A 9,027-nucleotide genomic window follows, 5' to 3' on the forward strand; every position below is an offset into this window, starting at 1 on the left:
GCCAGTCTCAGAAAGAAAAATACTGTGTGATTCCACTTACGTGAGGTATTCAAAATAATCAAACTCTTAGAAGTAGAGAATCAAATGATGGCTCTCAGAGGCCAGTGGGAGGGGGAACAGTTATTGTTCAATGAAGTTCCAGTCACACAAGGTAAGTTCTAGAGATCTGCTGTACAGCACTGTGCCCTAGCTAACAACTCACCATTGTGCACTTAAAATTTGTTAAAAGTATTGATATCATGTTATCACTACCCACAAAAAAAAGGTACGGTGGGAGGAAAACAAGAGAATGTTTGGAGGTGATAGATACATTTATTACCTCGATTAGGCTGAGAGTATCATGGGTGTACTCATCTGTCCAAACTCATCAAATTATACACATTAAACATATGCAGAGTTTTTTTATATGTAAATTACATTTTCATAAAACTGCTAAAAAATTAAAGATAGAACATAGAATTTTGAAGGTAAAGATAAAAATTGTGCTTTGTTACTGATAAAGCTGATTGGAGGAGAAAGCTTAAATAAGCCCTAACTGATCAGTTGACATTCCACCCTCAGTGAGACAAATCTGCGATGTTGAAAAGCTTTAAGTGTCCCCGAATGCCAACAACTTTTCCTCTGGTTTCTCCTGGTACCACTAGTAGATAGCATTTTGCACCGCACCTGCCAACAGAAAGCACAGAAATAATTCACAACAGCACATTACTTAACTCCAAAGCCTTGATGTAGCTTGAAAAGTAACACTTGATTCTGTTTCTCACTGCAAAATATGCATACATTGCTCAATATATTTACCAGAGGTTGTTAAAGGATGACTTTAAGTGATAGCTTAAATAAACTCCAGTAAGACAATGCTGCAAAATAACCCTCAGCCAATTAACATCACCTCCTTCTCTTTATCCAATTTCTAGTGGAGAGTTTTTTAAAACCCATATGTTAAGAACCAAGTAAATTAAATCCCACCTGTCTTACAGTTCTGAATTTCTGTTCTGCCCCACACCACGTGGGAGGCCCACTCAAATTTCTAGGTAGAGGAATTCCTTCCCCCATGGCAACCTTTTTTTTTTTTTTACTGCAAGGAATGCAAGTCTCTTAACATCACAAAAGTGAATTTGATTTCTGGTCTCCTATGTACTTTACCTTTTTCTAACTTCCTATTTTGAAAGAAATGAGGGCCTAGAAGAAGTCTGCAAAAATGGCACAAAGAAATGACATAAGAAGGGTTGCCAAAAAAACACTGGACATCCAAAATTTGAATTTCTTGTAAACAGTGAAAAATTGTTTCCATAGAAATATATTCCAAATATTGCAAATAAAATACAAAACACCCAGATAAGATTGAATTTCAGATAAAAAAACAGTATTTTAAAATATAAATATATCTCATGCAATATTTAAGATAAATATATAATAAAATGTTATTTATCTGAAATTCAACTTTAACTGGATGTTCTGTGTTTTTATTTGCAAAATCTAGCAACCTTACCTAGATACTCTTCATCCAGATTCCCCAAATGTTAACATTTTACCACTTTTGTTTCATCATTCTCTTTCTCTCTTTCAAGAAAAAGAAAATTAAATGTTAAGTAGAAAACATGATGACTCTTTATCTCTATAAAAAAGGATATGCTCTTAATACCTTTCCTGATCAGGAAATTAATATTGATACAATGAAATTATCTACTCTATGGACCTTACTCAGACTTCACCAATTGTCCTACCAACATCCTTTCTCCAGCACTAGCTCTAGGGTTATGCATTTTAATAGTCCTGCCTCTCCAGTTTCTTTCAGCCTCATAGGATATCTCTTTATCTTTCATATTGTCTTACAAACATTTTCGTTATCTTTCATGACCTTGACAGTTTTGAAGATTACAGGTCGGGATCTCCTTCAATTTGGGTTTGTCTCATGTTTCCTCATGATTAGATTCAGATTATACATTTTTAGCAGGAATCCTACAAAAATTATACTATATTTTTCTTAATGCATCATCATATCAGGGCACCAATTTTTAAGGTGTACAAAATGATAATAGGAAACACAGGTTCATCACAGTGCCAGCCGGTACCTACCACATTTAGCAACATAAGCAAAACCCATCTGGTACAGCTCTCCAAGTACAATGATATCATCACCCCCCAAATGTTTGTATAACCCAAATCCACCTTTGGCCAATGATCAAGCATGGAGTCATTTCTACCTCAGGCAAGTTGGGTAGATGAAATAAACCTGTTCTTTTTTTCTCCCTAGGGTGCTAAGCAGTCATCCATCCCTGATTTGTGAGGTTAAACTTAATTTACATAAACTTCTATTCAGGAGATTAATGGTAGTTGTACATGGGCTCCAAAAGGGAAAAAACACATACAAACAAAACACTCTACTTTTATACACTGTCCACTGTCTCTAAACATTTTAAAGACTTGTAATGGTGGCATTCACAGTTGCCTGGTCTTTGACTTACCTTTCTTTTCCGGGATATGCAAAACTTGTTAGTGTTCCTTTCCCCTTAAGCCTAAAGTTTCTGCCACTCTAGTACCGAGCAAAGGGTCATGGCCTCCGCTGTGACTTTCATGCAGGCAATTTAAGGCTGGTTCTAAAGAGACTCCAGCTGCTGGTTCCTGCCACGGCATCACCTGAGCTTATAAAGCCTCTGCATGGGAAAGGTTTCCACTTCAGTCTCACATACATTTTGCTGAGGAATCACTCGTAACAGATTCAGCCCATGCTTCTGATATTTAAACCCCTAGTGGCATCATGAGAATGAATACCTTTGCCATGTTTTCCTTCTTGGTACCTTGCCCTTCCCCAGCTTTCGATTTTCTGGATTCGAGTAACTTCTGCTACTTCAATGGCTGCTGAAACATTTTCAACATTTTTGTCCACAGTGATAGAATATGGATATATTTGGAATGCTCTCTTGACCTCTGTCAGTCCTGTCGTTCTAGGGGAACTTCGGCTGAGGTTCCCACATAGCATCCTGCCTTTTTCCTTCTCTCCCTCAGGTAAGGTCAGTACTAACTGCTGGATTTGACGACTTTGGCTCTTTCTTACTTTTGCATTGCCTTCTGGACTCCACTTTAAAGCTATTTTTATTTTTTAGGAGCTTATCTTTATTTTGTCCTGGTACGTCCTCCACTTTGAAGAGATGTTCATAATTTAGGGTCTGCCAAAAGAATTCACTCTTTAAACAAATATCATGCTCAACTCTCTGAGATGGAAAAACTCAGGAAGTTATCCTCCCCGTAGAGCAGCAAATAACCCTGGCCTCTGCTTGGTCTGTTCTTTTTCAGCCTGGCTGTACTTTGCTAAGTTCCATCCTTCTGCATTTTCTTAGAGTTTGAGGGGAACTTATTCCCTCAGGAAAAGGGAATCTATCTTTTCTCATAACATCTATGTCAACTTAGTGTTCATCTCAAAGAGCTTGAGATAATCTACACTGATCCTGTCTTTCCATTGTCAAATCACTCAATTTCCTTTTCTTTCCTTTTCACTGTACTCTAGGTAATTGTTTTAATTGCTATTCCAGCCTCTGTCTCCATCTTTAAGAGGATACCACTGGATCGTTTCCCTAGGATTCTTGGGGAGCCATTTCAGTCACTCACTGAGATACTGTCTCTCTTTTACTGTCAGATTTATTTTGATCTTGGCTGTCCTTTCCTATCTAACAACTAAAATTCCTGCCCCTTTTCTAGTCTCCCTGCTAAAAGCAATTGACCTCGGTATATCTCTTTTCTTTTCCAAAGGTATGTTACCTGGCTTCCAACAGCTCATTTTGCGTGTATGTCTATTTAGTTGACTCCCCAGTCTTTCTTCTATGAAATATCTCTCTTTTTTCACCTTAATCATGGTATGTGTCTTTTTTTTTTCTTTTCATTATTTCAGTGCTCTGATTCTGGTATTTAGAGGGAAATTTAGATATTTTTCCTAAGCAATACAGTTCCACCTTGAATTCCTGAGAAAAATGGATTCTTTAAGAGAATGATCAACAACTAGAGGCCTTCCTGAGCTTCCTTTCTTTATTGGCTTAACAGTCACTGGGTTTGGAATAAAAAATACATGAATTTGCTGTAACTCTGGGTGGAAAATTTTTCCCAGCCCTGGGTGAAGGCAAATTCTGGCACGCTAAGACCCCCCACCCATTAAGATCCAATCACCACCGACCAGATGGTCACCCACCCCTTAAGATCCAATCACCAATGCAGAACACACCCTTCCCCTGCTCCTTAAAGACGTGCTTCCTCACCCACGAGCTACTGCTCCCTCTCTCTGGGGGCAGCCATTTTCTCTTTCAGATAATAAAATCTATTGTGTGGGCCCATGTCTCCTAAGTCATTCTGGGGTAAGGAGGGTCACAGTGAGGTACCCTTTCATTGGTGCCGTGACTCAGATGAGGCTCTCCCATTAACTTTGCTCTTCCTCTGGGAACCTGAGCTGCTTTGGAAACCCTCACTGCCCGATCCTCCTACACGGGCTCACTGTCCATTTCCCCAGTCGATTGTCTTCTTGCCCAACATTGGCCTTCAATTTGGTAAGTCTCCCCTTCATGGTTGGCTTAAATGTCCCTTTGAAACCTGGGAAGTGACCGTTGAGTGTCTAGCACCCCCAAGGGCTCCTCTGGGACAGGGGCACCCCCAACCACGACTTTCAGAGTCATGGGTGACCCCCATAGTTGACCCTTCTCTGCCTCCCCATGGTGAGAATCCTCATTCACTGAGTCTCCTTTTATCTACTCGTAAACTCCTGGAACCAGGTACAGAGCCTCCTCAGCGTTTTCGCCTTGACTGCTCATTTAGAGGTGGTGATGACCCCCTAACTGTGTCTGGTCTTCTCCGAGACTTTCTCAATCGCCCTGGGACACCTCAGTGACTTGTGAATGGTCTCATTCTCACCATTGGATCTGGCCCCTCCATTCCTGCAGATTCACTGCTAGGGTGCTTAGTCAATAATCTAAAACCCCTCCACCTCACTCCAGACCTCAAACCTTTTAAGCTTATTCGCTACTGTGATGAGCTCTGGCCACAATATTCTCCAGATAATCAAGTTCAAGTGGCCACCCAATGGATCTTTAGATTCTAATATTCTCCAAGATTTATATAATTTCTGTGAGCATACGGACAAGTGGAAAGAGATTCCTTATATCCAGGCTTTCTCCTACCTCTGAACCAAGCCCTCTCTCTGTCTCCCTTGCAATCCTAAACATCTTCTCCTCGCTCTAAAAAACTTCACCCCACCACCCACCAATTCCCACCACATCCTCTGACTTTGACCCTGCTGATGAACCTCCTCCCTACCAATCTCAAACCCCTACAACTCCCCCTCAACCACCAGTTCCTCTCCCGCCCCAACCTCCTCTGCAAGATCAAAATCCCAACTCTCCCAGCTCCCCTAGTGCCGATGCAGGAGCCACAGCACGTCCTCCTCCTCCTCCACAACCAGTTCCCCTTCCCTCACTCAGTCCTGCACCAAGCCCTCCAGTCACTCACTCTTGAACCCAGATCCTAGCCACACTATAGGAAGTAGTTGGTACAGAGGGCGTCATCCACGTCCAAATCCCTTTCTCTCTCTCTGACCTATCTCAAATTGAGAAAAGATTTGGCTCTTTCACCTCCAACCCAGCTACTTACATAAAAGTGTTCCAGAACCTAACTCAGTCATATGATCTTACCTTTCATGATATTCACATGATCCTATCCAACACACTTTTGCCCGAGGAGCATAGGCGAGTCTGGGAACAGACTAGAACTCATGATAATGAGGTTCACCAAACTATTTCAGCTCATTCAATTGGTGCTGAAGCAGTTCCTGATTGAGACCCTAACTGGGGCTATAATATGGCAGGGGGAGTCACCAGCCGAGATCAATTCATCACCTGCCTCATGGCGGATCTTGGGAAGTCAGCCAATAAAGCAATTAACTATGAAAAACTCCAAGGGGTTATTCAGGATAAAAATGAGAATCCATCTATTTTCCTAGACCACCTCACCAAAGCTCTTTTACCGTATACAAACCTAGACCCTGAGACCCCAGATGGGAGACAATTATTAATGACCTACTTCTTCACCCAGAGTTTCCCCGACATTTAGGCTAAACTTAAACATCTGGAGAAGGGACCCTTAAATCCTCAGGCAGAAGTCCTGGCAATGGCCTTCAAAGTATATAATGGAAGAGATGAAAAGGCCCATAAACAAAAATATCAAATGCTGGCTAAGGCCTTTCAACCTACCCCAACCACTGGTGCTCGGGTAGCCTCACCTCCTAAGAAGCAGCCAGGAAGACCTCCTGGTCCATGCTTCAAATGTGGTCAAACAGGTCATTGGGCTAGAGCCTGACCAAATCTCTGGAAGCCCCACCATCCATGCCCTAAGTGCCATCAGAAGGGACACTGGGCCTTTGACTGTCCTCACACACCGAGAGGTGCCAGGCCATCCAGCTCTAACATTCCACACATAGACCTTCTGGGTCTGGCAACTGATGATTGAGGGGGCCCAGGACTCCTCCACCCGACCACTACCATCACTGTACAGGAGCCCAGGGTAACCACTGTGGTAGCAGGTAGGCCCATCTCTTTCCTTTTGGACACTGGGGCCACCTAGTCAGTCCTGAAGGAGTTTTGGGGACCTACCTCCCTCTCACAGTCCTCTATAATCGGGGTAGAGGGCATACCTCATCAACCTTTGCAAACTCCCATGCTTTACTGTATCTTTAGAGGCATTACTCTCTCTCATTCCCTTTTAGTGATTCCCCATTGTCCCATCCCCCTTATGGGAAGAGACCTTTTATCCAAGCTAGGGACTCTTACCTCCTTTACCTTTGGCCCATGCCTCAACCCCGACCTGCCTTCGATCCCTTTTCTGCTTGCTCTCCAAACCATTCCAGACCCACCTCCCTCCCCTTTTCTCTTACCCCCTTGCCACATAAACCCCACAGTCTGGGATACCTCTACCTCCTCTATCGCCACCTGCCCATCTGTAACCATCAAACTCAAAGGCCCTACCTCCTTCCCCTCACAATCTCAATACCCCTTCTATGAAAGGGCCTTTTGAGACCAGCCAATTCCCCTTACAACACCCTGATACTGGCTATCAAAAAACCTAATGGCTTTTATAGGCTAGTTCAAGATTTAAGAAGTATCAGTGCAGCTATTATTCCAATCCATCCAGTAGTCCCTAACCCCTATACTTTATTGCCCACCATTCCTGCTTCCACCACTTACTTTTCTGTCCTTGACCTCAAAAATGCATTCTTCATGATTCTCCTCCATCCCAATGGGACCACTTACACCTTAAACTCCACAGACTACAAATCCTCCAGTAATCTACTCTACAACCCAACCAGGACCTCCTTACAGCCGCATAAGGCGGCATATGTGCCCTACTGCAAGAACAATGCTGCTTCTATACCAACAAATCTGGTCTTGTCCCGGATGGTGTAAAACACCTCTGTGAACAAGCCTCCAAACTCCTAGAAAACTCCCCTAACTATCCGTTCCCTTACCCCTTCAATTGGCCCCTGCCCCTCCTAGCCCCTATTACCTTTATCATTCTTCTTTTCCTTCCTTGCTTCATTAACCTATTCCAAAAATTCATTCAAAATCAAATTTTGAAAATTTCTAACCATACTGTCAACTAGTTACTCCTCCAGGGCTATCAAGGCCTTCTCACAAAGAATAACGAAACCAGCTAGATGACATCACGAATCATCTCAAGATGCTTGCCTTTCCCCAACTCCATAGCATTGGCCTCACTAACCCCAGTATCTGCACCCCCTTCCAGCAGAAAGTAGCTAGAGAATGAGATTTTATGCCCAGTTCCCCAGAGGCCCAATTAAGAAAAGAAAAAGATGAGAATGCAGGCAAATTCTGGTGTGCTAAGACCCCCACCCCTTCAGATCCAATCACTACTGACCAGATGGTCGCCCACCCCTTAAGATCCAATCACCAATGCAGAACACACCCTTCCCCTACTCCTTAAAGACGTGCTTCCTCACCCACGAGCTGCTGCTCCCTCTCTCTGGGGGCAGCCATTTTCTCTTTCAGATAGTATAATAAAATCTCTTGCATGGGCCCATGTCTCCTGAGTCATTCTGGGGTAAGGAGGGTCGTGGCTAGATACCCTTTCACTGGGTGATTTACCTTTGAGATAGGGAGGCAGCAGGGAGGAACCCCTGCCCGGTTAGAGTACAGTGTGGGCCCTGGAAAAGGACAAAATCTTACTGAGGCTTCAGAAATGTAAAGGAAAAACAGTGTGCTTGAGGCTGAAACAATGTAACAATGTGCCCCACCCCAACCCGACAGGGACCTGGTGATATGGAGCAGCTTGACACCTGGGCCTACTAGTTTTACAATCAGGTATCCAGGTCACATTTACTGGATAGGTTAAAACATAACTAGCATGCTGGCTGAATCTATAGGAAACTAACAGCTCCCACTGCACAGGCATAAAACCGTAAACACCCAGACCCCAAGCGGCAGCCTTGCCCCTCCCTGCACCTGTGGGCATATCCATACTTTCTCTTACCCTGAGTAAAACTTGCCCTGTAAATCTCCTACCTTGCTCACTCATGAAGTTCATTCTTTGACTGTGGGAACAAGAACCCCAGCATCATCTTTGAAGCTGAAATCAGTCAAATGGAGAAATTAAGCGGGAGAAACCTGTTTTTTGCTTACAAGCATTCATCCACTTTGGCTCAGCCGTGTCTTTCACAACCAAGCTGCAGAAAAGGGGCCCCACCCACCTCTCTCGTAGAGATATGCCCTACTGATACGGAGATAGCTACTTCTCTCCACTCCTTTGGAAACATCTATTGATACACAGCTACATTAAGGCCTGGTGAGAGATTCTGGAGATAATGCAGTTTTATCCACAGTTGCTTTCTAAATTTAAAAAAAAAGCTTTTTTGTAATAAGGGCCCTCATTCTTTTTTATAAAATTTTCCACCCTTCAGTGAGTAAAAACACAGCCTAAAACTCCAATATTTTAATTTGTATTCAAAGACTATGTAATTAACCTATCTGGACCCAATTG

The 9,027-nt window shown here is 43.0% G+C and overlaps 1 long non-coding RNA gene across 1 annotated transcript; it reads right to left on the bottom strand.

Moving 5' to 3' along the window:
• Positions 1-325: 325 nt before the first annotated feature.
• On the bottom strand, positions 326-8,625 carry LOC140844279 (uncharacterized). The gene is made up of 3 exons (XR_012122426.1): positions 8,553-8,625; positions 1,490-1,560; positions 326-666 (listed from the first exon to the last, which is right to left on the bottom strand). It is a non-coding gene; the product is annotated as an uncharacterized lncRNA (long non-coding RNA).
• Between the last annotated feature and the right edge of the window lie 402 nt (positions 8,626-9,027).

Source organism: Manis javanica, chromosome 11, assembly GCF_040802235.1.
Source record: "Manis javanica isolate MJ-LG chromosome 11, MJ_LKY, whole genome shotgun sequence".
Classification (NCBI taxonomy): domain Eukaryota; kingdom Metazoa; phylum Chordata; class Mammalia; order Pholidota; family Manidae; genus Manis; species Manis javanica.